This window comes from Amblyraja radiata, chromosome 8 (genome assembly GCF_010909765.2).
Source record: "Amblyraja radiata isolate CabotCenter1 chromosome 8, sAmbRad1.1.pri, whole genome shotgun sequence".
Lineage (NCBI taxonomy): Eukaryota > Metazoa > Chordata > Chondrichthyes > Rajiformes > Rajidae > Amblyraja > Amblyraja radiata.
This window is the reverse complement of record NC_045963.1, coordinates 470,504-484,622: the sequence shown is the minus strand read 5'-3', so window position 1 is coordinate 484,622 and position 14,119 is coordinate 470,504. Positions and strand designations below refer to the sequence as shown.

At 45.1% G+C, this 14,119-nt stretch overlaps 1 protein-coding gene and 1 pseudogene across 1 annotated transcript in view; both read left to right on the top strand.

Annotated features, from left to right (window-relative positions):
* Window positions 1–14,119, top strand: part of pde10a (phosphodiesterase 10A) — a 215,097-nt gene that overhangs the window by 2,030 nt on the left and 198,948 nt on the right. The gene's annotated exons all lie outside the window — the stretch shown is intronic.
* On the top strand, window positions 1,941–12,409 carry LOC116975804 (annotated as a pseudogene).

The following is a 14,119-nucleotide window of genomic DNA, read 5'->3' as shown; positions in this document are numbered from 1 at the left end:
CTCAATTGCCTGAGGTGGTAAAGGCACTGCCTTGCCTTACTCACCAGTGCTGCAGCGTGTGATGTCCTTGTCAGATCCTCTGAGACGTGGACTCCCAGGTATTTAAAGCAGCTCACCCTATCGACAGTATCCCCATTTATCTTCAATGGTGTGGGAGGCATTTTTAGGTACAGGTACAATGATGGATCTTTTGAAGCAGGCAGAGACCACGGACTTGGCCAGGGAGATGTTGAATATTGTAGTGAGCACCGGAGCTAGCTGTGTAGCACAAGACTTAAGTACCCGCCCCGAGATGCCATCTGGGCCTACAGCTTTCCTCGTGTTCACCCGTGTCAGAGCCCTCCTCACATCGTGCTCGGACAACGAGAATGTGTGTACATCCCTAGCGATGGACCTCCCTTCTGCTTCGATAGCCAGCATGCTGGCGGTGTTGTCGTTAGTCGGCAGACCTGGTGTGATGTTGCCCGTCTCGAAACAAGCGTAGAAGGAGTTCATGTCATCAGCTAGGGAGGTGCCGGCACTTCCGGTTCGGGGGGGGGGGTGGAGCTCCGGTAGTTGGTTGCAGTCCGTAGCCCCTGCCACAGGCGTCTGGTGTCCTGCTGCTCCATCTGTGACTCCATCTTGTCTCTGTACCTCCTTTTTGCGTCCTTCACCGCCCTTTGCAGTCGGTAGGACTCTACCTTGTAGACGTCCATATTTCCGGATGCCAGGCCCGAGTTGTAGGCAGCGGTGCGAGCATTCAAGGCAACACGAATGGGGACCTGTCCACCCAGAGTTTTTGATTCGGAACGGTGCTAACCCTTACCGTGGGGACGATGTTGTCGGCTATTGTTGCGATGAAGCCCGTGACTGCTTCCGCGAACTCACTGACGTCATTGGAACTTGCTTGGAACATATTCGAGTCAACATCTGTCAGTGCATCTTGCAGCATGGCCTCTGACTGTTCGGACCACCGCTTTACGTCCCTCATCACTGCGGCTTCCCGAACTATCCTTTGTTTATACTCCGGCAGCAGGAAAATGGCAGCGTAGTCAGATTTTCCTAAGGGAGGGAGTGAAACGGCCTTGTAGACCTTCGGGAACGGCGTATAGCAGTGGTCCAATGTTCTCTCCCCCCTGGTGGCACACGTGATGTGTTGGTAGAAGTTCGGCATGACCTTCTTGAGATTTGATTTATTAAAATCTCCAGCCACCACCATAGCCGCATCCGGGTTCTTGTTTTGATGTCGACATAGCACATCGTGTAAGGCCTATAGTGCCACGTCGGTGTCCGCATGCGGTAGAATGTAGACGGCTGTGACGATCACCGAGCCGAACTCCCGGGGAAGGGAGAATGGGCGGTATGAGATCGTCAGGTGCTCCAGGTCCGGTGAGCAGGAACGGGAAAGCATCTTGATATTTCCAGGATTGCACCAGTTGTTATTGGTTATGAAGCAGACTCCTATATGGAGACGCCTCCTATGGGATGTTTTTCTCTCAACAGTAATGATGACAACCACTGCTGCTGATTCATGGCAGGAAGCTACATAAGAGATTGCCTTGGCAATTTCCAAAGCAAATCTCAAGTGGCCAGCAGCTACGTTTGGAGATACAAGCAACAGTAAATGCTTATCACCTTCTAGCATTTGGTTTGAACGGCAACATCTATATAATTAAAACTCAAATCTTGACCACTTCCTGTTTGCTCTGCATATTGATTTTAGAAAAAACGCTACCACTTACGGCTGTGATTTTTGGCCATCTTACTCAGATTCCCACTCCGCTGCGCAGGACGAGGATTTTTCCCATTGATGAAAAATAAAAGACTTATTAATGTTTTAAAAATGTTGAGATTCTCTCTCCTGTCAATCACACCATGAAGGCCACGCCCCTTCCTGTGGGAGGGAAGAGGGACCATAAAACCCAGAAGTGTGGACTGCCTCAGTCTCTGCAAGATGAGGGAGCGAGAGGTCACGACTCTCAGTCTGAGCTGTGAATAACACTGAACACATGTCTACTAAACTGTGAGTGGTTTTACTGACCTGTGAGTTCCCTTAATGTGGTTTGAAAAAGCAAATGTGGTGGTGGTGGTTGGTTGGTTTGAAAAAGCAAAGCAAATGTAGTGGTTGGTTGGTTTGAAAAAGCAAAGCAAATGTGGTTGGTTTGAAAAACTAAGCAAATGCGGTGGTGGTTGTTTGGTTTGAAAAAGCTAAGCAAATGTGATGGTGGTGGTTGGTTTGAAAACGCTTATAAATAAAAGTCTAAACTTGACCACTTCCTGTTTGCACTGTATATTGATTTTAGAAAAACGCTACCACTTATGGCTGTGATTTTTGGCCATCTTACTCGGAGTCCCTCTCCGCTCACCAGGTGCAGAGGATTTTTCCCATCGATTAAAAATAAAATAATTATTAGTGTTTAAAAAATGTTGAGATTCTCGCTCCTGTTAATCAAGCCATGAAGGCCACGCCCCTTCTGGTGGGAGGGGGAGGGACTATAAAGCCCGGAAGTGTGGGCGTGGCTCAATCTCTGCAATATGGGGGAGAGAGAGGTCATGACTCTGAGCTGTGAACCAACTGAACACGCTGAATGTCTACTGAATTGAGTGTGGTTTTTATGTGGTGTTTTATAATAATAATAATATTTTTTATTGTCATTGCACGTCAGTGCTACGAGATTTAGTATGCAGCTCCAACAGATGAAAAAGAAAGTAAAATAAATAAATAAGCTGTGTGTCGTGACCATCCGAGGGAGACAGTCCAGAGGGGGTGGGGGGCACTCAGCAGGGCCGGTTCAGAGCCGCTATAGCTCTTGGAATAAAGCTGTTTCTGAGTCTGGAGGTTCGGGCGTAGAAGGCCTTGCAACGTCTGCCGGAGGGAAGTAGTTCAAACAGTCCGTTACAGGGATGTGATGAGTCTTTATGGATGCTGACGGCCTTCCTGAGGCACCGTGTGTGGTAGATGCCCTCCAAGGCTGGTAGCTCTGTCCCAATGATCCTCTGTGCTCTGTGGACGACGAGCTGAAGAGCTCTCCTCTCCGCCTCCGTGCAGCTGAGATACCACACAGAGATGCCATACGTTAATATGCTCTCTGTGGTGCAGCGGTAGAATTGTGTGGTTTTGTGGTGGTTTCACCCTGCTTGAAATGGTATGAAACACATTTGAATTTGGTAGCCTTGCACGCTGTTTGAAATGGTATGAAACTGCATTTGAATTTGGTGGCCTTTGTACCCTGCTTGAAATGGTATGAAACTGCATTTGAATTTGGTGGCCTTGCACCCTGCTTTAAATGGCATGAAACTGCATTTGAATTTGGTGGCCTTGCACCCTACTTGAAGTGGTATGAAACTCCACTTGAATTTGGTGGCCTTGCACCCTGCTTGAAATGGCATGAAACTGCATTTGAATTTGGTGGCCTTGCACCCTGCTTGAAATGGCATGAAACTGTATTTGAATTTGGTGGCCTTGCACCCTGCTTGAAATGGCATGAAACTGCATTTGAATTTGGTGGCCTTGCACCCTGCTTGAAATGGTAGGAAACTGCTTATTTGAATCTGGTGGCCTTGCTCCCTGCTTGAAATGGAATTTCAAGGAATAGCCGTGAGTCAACTACCAGCCCAACAGCCGTGAGTGAGTCAACTGCCAGCACGCCAGGCTTGAGTGACTGAGCTGCCAGCCCAAGTGCCCATTCAGCCCACAATGTCGACACTAGCCCTCTGGAAACCAGTCCCTTCAGTCCACAACACACATACTAGCGCTCCAGAAACCCCCCCGCCCCCCCCCCCCCCTTCCCCCTCCCACTTTTGGAATTGTTGGAGAGGTGGAATATTGTGTTGGGGGACCAGCCCTCCCGTGTGAACATTGGACCCAACGGGTCTCACCTTAGTCTGGTAGACTTTTAAATGCACATCAAACTTGGGCAAGACAGGGTCTAGACCCGATATGTCATCTGTCCATGTCGTCCACAGAGTCCCTCCAGCATTGTGTGTTTGGCTCAAGCATTTGCATTTTCTTGTGTCAACAAAAGTAACAGTAGTTATCTCGATTTATAAATTCCACTTAAACTTGCCCTTTAGGATATCTTGAGGTTAAATAATATGAAAAACATTTGAGTGGAAAGTTGCTAGGCAGTAAAATGATCTTACTGAGTTGACTTTAGTTTATTGTCACGTGTACGTGAAAAGTTTTTGTTGCGTGCTAGATAGTCTGCGGGAAGACAGTACATTATTACAAGCGAGCCGTCCACAGTGCACAGATACATGATAAAGGGAATAACCTGAATAACGTTTAGTGAAGCTAAAGTCCAGTAAAGTTCGATCAAAGATCGTGCAAGGGTCTCCAAAGAGGTAAATAGTAGCTCAGGACTGCTCTCTAGTTGTTGGTAGGAAGCTTAAGTTGCCTCGTAATGGCTGGGAAGAAACTGTCCCTGAATCCTCATCCCTGAAAGGCGTAGACTATTTTCTAAATGGGTAGATCCAGAGGTGAAAAGGAACTTGGGAATGCTGTTGCAGGATCCCAAAAAGTTCATTTGCAAGTCAAGTCGGTAGTAAGGAAGGCAAACATAATGACGGCATTTATTTCAAGAGGACTAGAATACAAAACTGGGGATGTAATGCTGAGGCTCTATAAGGCGCTGGTCAGGCTGCATTTGGATTATTGTGAGCAATTTTGGGCACCATGTCTGAGGAAGGATGTGCTGGCTCTGGAGAGGATCCCGAGGAGGTATACAAGAATTATCCCAGGAATGAGTGGGTTAACATATGATGAGCGTTTGACGGCACTGAGCCTGTACTTGCTGGAGTTTGGAAGAATGAGGGAGGACCTCATTGAAACTTACCGAATAGTGAAACACTTCGAGTGGATGTGGAGAGGATGTTTCCACTAGTGGGAGAGTCCAGACCAGTCATAGCCTCAGAATTAAAGGACGTTCCTTTAGGAAGGAGATGAGTAGGAATTTATTTTGTCAGAGGGTGGTGAATCTGTGGAATGCTTTGCCACAGAAGGCTATGGAGGCCTGGCCAATGGATATTTTTAAGGCAGAGATAGATAGTTTCTTGATTAGTACGGGTGTTGGGGGTTATGGGGAGAAGGCAGGAGAATGGGGTTAGTAGGGAGAGATAAATCAGCCATTCCGCCCATCAGAGTAGACTTGATGGGCGGAATAGCTTAATTTGGCTCCTATCACTTATGACCTTATGCCAATCTGTAGGTGTGAATTTTCATACATATTCCTTTTGCCCGAAGTGAGAGGGGAGACGAAGGAGTGGCTGAGGTGTGGCTCATCCTTGATTATGCTGGTCACCTTGCCGATGCAGCATGAGGTGTAAATGGAGTCAATGCAATTGACGTTGGTTTGCATGATGGTCTGGGCCGCATCCACAACACTCTGCAATTTCTTGTGGTCTTGGATGGAGCTGTTCCCAAACCAGGCTGTGATGCATCCTGGTAAAATGCTTTCTACGGCACATCCGTGTGAGTTGATGAGAATTGTTGGGTATATTCCAAACTTTCTAAGCATTCTAAGAAAATTGAAGCATTGGTGTACTTTTTTGGCCATTGCTGCAATATGGGTGGTCCAGGAAAAGTTGTTGGTGATATTTACTCCTAGGAATTTGAAGCTTTCAGCTATCTCGGCAAAGTCGATTATTATCTCCTTTGTCTTGCTGACATTGAGAGAATAGTTGTTGTCTCGACATCAGGTCACAAGGATTTCAATCTCCTTCCTGTACTCCATCTCATTATTTGATATCTGGCCCACAATGGTGGTGTCGGCTGCGAATTTGTGAATTTAATTAGATTTTGTGTTTATGTAATTTTTTTTCCTCCCCACATACTTTCCGTGAGGCCATAGGGCATTCAATAGTAAATTAGCAGTAGTTTAGTCATCTGAGAGATCCCCTGTGGATATCTGATTTGGAACTGAAATATCGAGTTCTGGAAGAAGTCATACATTTCATTGATTCCCTATTCCTCTCTCTCCATTTCTGCTTCCTCTCTCCAGGATATAATACAGATCTAGTCCTTAACTTCATATTATCACTTTTTCTTGGTGCTTACTTGTCTTTTTGTGTTAATGCGATTTCTCATTCCTTACCAATTCCGTGTATCTCTGCTTTTTTGGTAACGCACTTCACGCCTAAGATTTTTGTCAATTAGCTGCATTTCCATTATAACCTCAATGTGCATTTTAATACTTGATCTCACTGGAACTTGGCAACTCTTTGCGTAAAAGGATCCACTGTCACCCGATACAATTGCCCTACTCATTTAAATCTCTTTTCTACTTGTGAGTATAGCCCATTTGCTCTCTCTATTGTACGTGAGATTGACAATTGACGATGGATGGTATTATCTGATCTGTTGCAAAACACAGCTTTTCACTGTACATGAACCCTTGTTTCTCTATATGTATTATTCCATGTCATTTAGCATGGTTTGTAAATCCTACTATTCTAGACACATACAGCACACCTCTTCCGCAATGTCCATTCTAACACACTATACTAATCCATATATACAAGCATTTGGCCCATAATGCCTGGATGGTTCAAGTGCTCATTCAGATACTAAATAAATACGGAGAATAAATTAGTACAACTCGATCAGGTTCCCAACTCGGCCTCCTCTGTTACAAGAACAATAAACTCAGCATGACCAGTCTTCTCCATAACTGAAACATTCCATCCCAAGTCACATCCGGGTAAGTCAGCGACACGAGACATCAGATGGTGGAATCTTGAGCAAATAACAAAATCCTGGAAAAATCCAGTGAGCCAGGTAGCATCCGCGATGGGAAATGAACAGATGACATGTTGGGCTTTTTATTTGCTCTTGGTAAATCACCTCTGCGTTTTATCAAGTGCATTTATGATCCTCCGAATTTGTGCAAACAGAACTTTACACAATACTCCAGTTACTGCCCAATCCTACGACCTGTGCTGCAAGGGTTAGGAAGCCTTGGACTTGTACACTGAGGTCTTTTTTGTTCCTCAAATCCCCACGGGGGTTACCTTAGAGGACCTCTCTTTTCCATAGCGATTGTTTCTCCTTTGTGCCAGTTGCTTTGCTTTTCTTATTTGAGCTAACTAATTTCAACTGTTTTGCTTCCTTCTTGAGATGGTGGGAACAACAGAATGACTAAAACCACCAGAATTTATGTGTGATAATTTCCAAAGCTCAGAAATAGCATAAAAATGCTTGAAAACTTAGTTCACATAAAATCAATTTTTTAAAAAGCAATCTGCACATTGTGGCAGATCTTCCCGGCTGATACTTTCAATGGCTAACTCGATGGATATTTTTATGGCAGAGAGATAGATTCTTGATTAGTACGGGTGTCAGAGGCAGGAGAATGGGGTTAGAAGGGAGAGATGGATCAGCCATGATTGAATGACAAAGTTGACGATGGGCTGAATGGCCTAATTCTGCTCCTATCACTTATGACCTTATGATCTTTCATCATTTGTTCCTTTCTTATTTTCAAAACTTAACTTGGTATGAGGAATTTGCTGGAATCTGATTTTGGTTAGATTTAGGCTAGTATCAACATGCAAGTAAAACGTTGAAGACCTTGAAGGGATATTTTTAGTTTAGTTTGTCAAAATGTTTGAAATTCCAAGTAATTTGCAAGGAGCATGTCTGTATTTCAGGTTTGGTTCCAATGGGCCTGACGTTACCTGTTGCCTGTTTCATAACAGTAATGAAATTCTGGAGATCAATTTGCCTGTATCCACCCTCTGGCAATGGTGATGGCCAAAGACAAAAGGTCGGTATGGGAATGGGACTGGGATTTAAAATGATTACCAAGGGGAAATCCTGCATTTAGAGCGCAAGTGCCTTCTCCATTGCCAGAGTGGTCCATGCATGGACTGCAGGATAACCTTGTATTTCGCTTGGGTGGCTTGCAGCCCAGCGTAATGAGCATTGATTTTTTTGTTTTGTGTGTTCATCATGCTCCTTTCCCTTCTGTCATGCCCTTTTAGCCCTTGCTTTACATTTAACTCCTCCTTCTCTGGTGCCCTTTTGTCTATTTTTTGCTTTATGTTTAGTCACGTCTCCAGAACGCTGCCAGGATTAGAGGTTAATCGCTATAAAGAGAAGTTGGACAAATTTGGGATTATTTTCATCTGAGGTTCAGAGGCTGAGGGGAGATCTGCTAGAAGCTTCTAAAATTGTGAGAGACGTAGATAGAGTAGACAGTTAAAACCCTTCTCCCAAATATGTGAACATGCACAATATGAAGAAATATGGAGGCAGAATTTGTATAAGTAGGCATCATGTTCGGCACAGACATTGGAGGCTGGAACGGCCTGTCCCTCTGCTGTACTCTTCTATATTTTATTAAGTGAGTGAGTGAGCAAAGAATCTTTGTTTTGCTTGCTATACCATATTTGATATACCAGACATAGTTACAATCAGTTCAAAAACAAGTGCAACAGATAAAGCAAAAGGGAAGTTACAGACTGCAGAATGTTGTTCTCAGCATTAAGGGCCTGTCCCACTTAGGCTATTTTTAGGTGACTGCCGGTGACTGTCATCGTTGAAGCAGGTCGATGAAAAACCGGCAACTGGAGCCCCCTTCGACATAAAATTTAAAATAGAATCATTACTTTAACAACAGAAAAACAAAGTCAGCACCGGGGACAACCTACTTTAACCTGGCGACAACTACGACAGCATCTACGTCAGAAGAAGTCAAGCTACGCTCATTGGTGTCAAACCCATTGTCGCCGACTGTCTCCAAAAAATTTGATGAAAATCCAGTGGCGACCTGAAACTCTTTGGCCGACTGAGGAGACCACTCACGACCATAAAGGCGACACCCCGGCAACCATGTGGTGACAGCCTAACCGACTAAAAAAAACTGCCTAATGAGACAGGCCGTTCGATCTCTAATACCCTCAATGGGGTAGTTGTAAATCGAAGCGTATCCCATCTTGTGGAAGGAATGTTCAGAAGCCTGATAATGGAGGGGAAGAATGTTCCCGAGTCTGGTGGTGCATGCTTTCAAACTTCTGTACGTTCTGCTGGATGGAAACAGGCAGAAGTAGGAATGACCAAAGTGGGACAAGTCTTTAATTATCTTGAAGATAGGCACAAAATGCTGGGGTAACTAAGCGGGTCAGGCAGCATTTCTGGAGAAAATGGATAGGTGTCTTTTCGTTCTGGGATTCTTCTTCACACTGATTGCAGGGGGGAGCGAGAAAAAATAACCGGAAGCAAGAAAGGGCCGGATAAATCATGGCCAGTAACAGATGATCTTGGGTGAGCAGGTTCCCAGATAGGCAGATTGTTGGCCAAAGGTTAGATATAGAAGCAGGTGTGAACCCAAAAGGGATACATCATTGCGAACTGTGAAGGTAGTTAAAGGACATGGTTTGGCTGGGGAAACTGCCGCAAGGTCACAGTCATGGTTTGCGGGGAGGAGGAGGGAAGGGGGAGGTGTTTGTAGAAGTAACCTAAAATTGGAGAATTTGGTTTCACAACATTGGGTTGTATGCTGCCCAAGCAGACTATAAAGAGGTGTTCCTCCATTTTGTGTATGGCCTCGCTTTGGTAATGGAGGAGGTCCAAGATTGAAAGCTCAGTATGGGAAGGGGAGTTTAAATGGTTAGCAAACTGGGAGATCCAGTAGGCCTTTGCGGACCGAGCGCAAGTATTAGGCAAAGAGGTCACCAAGTCTATGTACAGGAGCTCGCATCGGAAACACGGGATGCAGTAGATGAGGTTAGAGGAGGCGCATGCAAACATCTGTCTTACCTGGAAGGAATACTGAGGTCTCCTGATGGAGTTGACGGAGGAGGTATGTGGACAGGTGTTACATTTCCTGAGGTTGCCAGGGAATATAGCAGGGAAGTGGTTGGTTTGGGTGGGAAGGGATGAATGTACCAAGGAGTTGCGGAGGGAGAGGTCTCCGCAGAAGGTGGGAAGAGGTGGAGATGGGAAGATGTGACTAGTGTGACTTTGATTTTGTTGGCTGGTTTTCCAAGGCAGCGTGAAATAGACATGGAATCAAATCCACAACTGCAATTTCTTGCGATCTTGGGCGGACCTGTTCCCATACCATGCTGTGATGCAACCCAACTATGCTTTCTATGGTGCAACAGTACTTTCTATGGTGCGTCTGCAGAAGTTTGTAAGAGACTGGAGACATGCCAAATTTCCTCGGTCTCCGCTGGAAGTAGAGGTGTTGGTGTGCCGCCTTGGCTGTCGCATCAGTGTGGTTGGTCCACGACAGATCATTGGCAATATTAACACTAAGAAACTTGAAGCTCTCACCCATTTTCACATCTGCACCATTGGTGCTGGCTGGGGCATATACTCCACCATGCTTCCTGAAGTCGATAACTAGCTGCTTTGTCTTGCTGACATTGAGAGAGAGGTTATTGTCACCATGTCACCAAGTTCTCTATCTTCTTCCAGTATTATATCTCGTCATTATTCATGATTTGGTCTGCCACAGTTGTGTCGTCTGCAAACTTGCAGATGGATTTAGAGCCAAATTTGCTGTACAGTCATGAATGTAAACAGAGTATAGTCAAGGACTGTGAACGTGACCTTGTGGGACACTGGTGCTGAGAGTTATTCTGGAGGCAGTGTTGTCACCTATCCTCACTGAGGTCAGTGGGTCAGAAAGTCGAGGATCCAGTGGCAGAGGGGGTAGCAGATTCCTAGGGCCAGGGAGATGACGTCTGCTGTGCATATATTACGAGGTAAGCAAATTGCAGTTGATCAAGCCTGGCTAAGTGGCTGGAGTTAATTACTAAGAGTAATTCACTTCGTGATGGTAGATGTCAGAGCCAATGGACAGCTATCTTACTTTTCTTCAGCACCAGGATAGCATTAAGGCATGCTGTCTTACTTTGGTACCAGGATGGTAGAAGTCTTCTTGAAGCAGGTGGGGATCCCAGAACGGAGTAGTGAGAGGTTAAATATATCTGTGAATAGCTGTGCCAGATAATCAGAACAGGTCCTGAGGACATGGCCAGGGACTCCATCTGGACCAGTTGCTTTCTGTGGATTCACTCTCAGGAAAGAATGGATAGAGGAAGCGTACAGTTATTTGGCAAGACACTAAACAGCATTGATGTGCAGAGGGATCAAGATCTCAGTCCAAGTTCTCAGCTCACTAAAGGTGGCAGCACGAGTAGATAGGGTGATAAAGATGGTGTGTGATATGCTTGCCTTCATTGCTAGGGGCATTGAGTGTAAGAGTCAGGAAGTCATGATACAGTTGTATAGGACTTTGTTGAGACTGCATTTGGAGTATTGCGTGCAGTTCTGGCCACCCCATTACAGGAAAGATGTGGAAGCTTTGGAGAGGGTGTGGAGGATGTTTACCAGAATGCTGCAGGATTAGAGGGTTTCAGTTCCAATGAGAGGTTCGATAGTCTTGGATTATTTTCTCTGGAGTGTTGGGGGTTGATATAAAATTATGTGGCATAGATGTAGACAGTAAGAAACTTTTTCTCATGGTAGAAATGCTCTACAATAGCGGCGGGAAGATGGTGGACCGCGGATACAGCTTCTCGCTCACCACCTTCAGTCCTTCAGGCAAACTTGTCCAGATTGAGTATGCTTTGGCAGCTGTAGCCGCAGGAGCTCCAGCGGTTGAAATTAAAGGTGTACAATGGTGTAGTTTTGGCAACGGAGAAGAAACAGAAATCTATTCTTTATGATGAACAGAGTGTGCACAAAGTGGAGCCAATCACAAAGCACATAGGAATGGTGTATAGTGGAATTGTGCCCTGACTACAGGGTATTGATTCATTGGGCTCGTATGTTGGCACAACAGTACTACCAATATATCAAGAGCCCATCCCCATGGCTCAGTTAGTACAGAGGGCGGCTTCTGTTATGCAGGAATACACACAGTCTGATGGAGTCCGTCCATTTGGAATGTCACTCTTAATTACTGGTTGGGATGAGAGAAGGCCATATTTGTTTCAGTCGGGTCCATCTGGTGCTTACATTGCATGGAAGGCGACAGCCATGGGAAGGAATTGCGTCAATGGAGAAACCTTCCTGGAAAAGAGATACAAGGAAGATCTCGAACTTGAAGATGCCATTCATACAGCAATCTTAACACTAAAGGAGAGCTTTGAAGGCCAGATGACGGAAGATAATATAGAAGTTGGAATTTGCGATGAGGCAGGATGTCGCAGGCTCGCTCCAGCAGAAGTCAAAGACTATTTAGCCACAATAGTTTAACATACAATACATTTTTTTAATTTGGAAAAAATTTGGTCAGCTACTAATTACAATTTAAGTTTTTATTCAACTCATCTGATTTGGCAATGGTCAAACAGTCGGTGCCGTGTAAAACTGTTGCACGGGCAACTGATAGATCTCATTTTAGAAATGAAAGCAGATTTGCCATGGTCTGTTCATTTTTTTCGTTATGTGTATAAACAAAGCAATTTATAAATTTTATTGTCTATATTTCCACAATTGAAATATTTTTCTTAGGAAGGAAAATATTTCAATCGGACACGTTCTGGTAACAGGGTTTCATTAACACCATTTTTTGTAGGACTTTTTTTTTAATATGTTAATGAACACACATTGTTGTGCAAGATCAAAGGGGTGTGTGGATTCATCACTTGACTGCATAGTATATTCTTGCACCGAAATAGCTTTAACTGTTTTGATCCAAGGGAATGTTTGGCAATGGTCAGTAATCACCTATATAATTTTTCATTCATGTTGAACAATGACCATGTAAATTTCCTCTTCATTATATATTGACATCTGAATTATATTTTAAAAAAAAGAGAGCATAGCTATGTGAGGGGAGGGGGGGTGGAGTTTAATGGAGAAGTGCGGGGCAATTTTCATTACACAGAGGGTGGTGGGAGCCTGTAATGCATTGCCTGGGATGGTGGGGGAGGCAGATATGATAGTGGCTTTTGAGAGGCTTTCAGATAGGCACATGGAACTGCAGGGAATATAGGGATATGGATCATGTGCAGGCAGGTGAGATCAGTTCGGCTAGGCATCACGTTCAGCACAAACATTGTCGGCCAAAGGGCCCGTTCTTGTGCTGTACTGTTGTGTGTTCTATTTTCTAAAGATCTTACGTCTGCTTCAGTGACCGTTGGTACAGACGCATCAGAGACTGGCGGGGCAGGTGGCATTCCATCACTGATCTTCTGTTCAAAGCGGACATAGAATGCATTGAGATCTTAATGGATCTGCCAAGGTTGTAGATGGATTTATTTTGCCGCTCAGGATCGGTGACTTGAATACTGCAGACTTGGATTTCACCTAGGAGTGGACCTCACAGTTCATCTGTACTTTCCAGTTGGGGAATGCATGTATTGTATCGTCTTCTTTGATACACTGTCCTCCACACATTTGCTGATAAAGTATGTGACAGCAGATATCTAATTTCTCTTATTAATAATAATAATAATACATTTTATTTATGGGCGCCTTTCAAGAGTCTCAAGGACACCTTACAAAAATTGAGCATGTATAGGAAAAACATGTAAGGGGAATGAAATAAATAGTAGAGACATGACTAGTACACAAAGTAAAGACAGAATTCAATACAAAACACAGCATGAGGCAATTAATGCACAGATGAAAAGGGACGGGGACGTGGGGCTAAGGATAGGCAGAGGTGAAGAGATGGGTCTTGAGGCGGGACTGGAAGATGGGGAGGGACACGGAATTGCGGATCAGTTGGGGGAGGGAGTTCCAGAGCCTGGGAGCTGCCCTGGAGAAGGCTCTGTCCCCAAAACTGCGGAGGTTGGACTTGTGGATGGAGAGGAGACCGGCTGATGTGGATCTGAGGGACCGTGAGGGTTGGTAGGGGGAGAGGAGGTCAATGAGATATGTGGGGGCCAGATGGTGGAGGGCTTTGTAGGTGAGGACCAGGATTTTGTAGGTGATCCGGTGGGAGATGGGAAGCCAGTGAAGTTTTTTGAGGACTGGAGTGATGTGATGCCAGGATTTGGTGTGGGTGATGAGTCGGGCGGCTGCGTTCTGGACCAGTTGGAGTCGGTTGATGTAGGTGGAGCTGATGCCAAGGAGAAGTGAGTTGCAATAGTCCAGTCGGGAGGAGATGAAGGCATGGATGAGTCTTTCAGCAGCAGGAGGTGTGAGAGAGGGTCTGAGTTTGGCGATGTTGCGGAGATG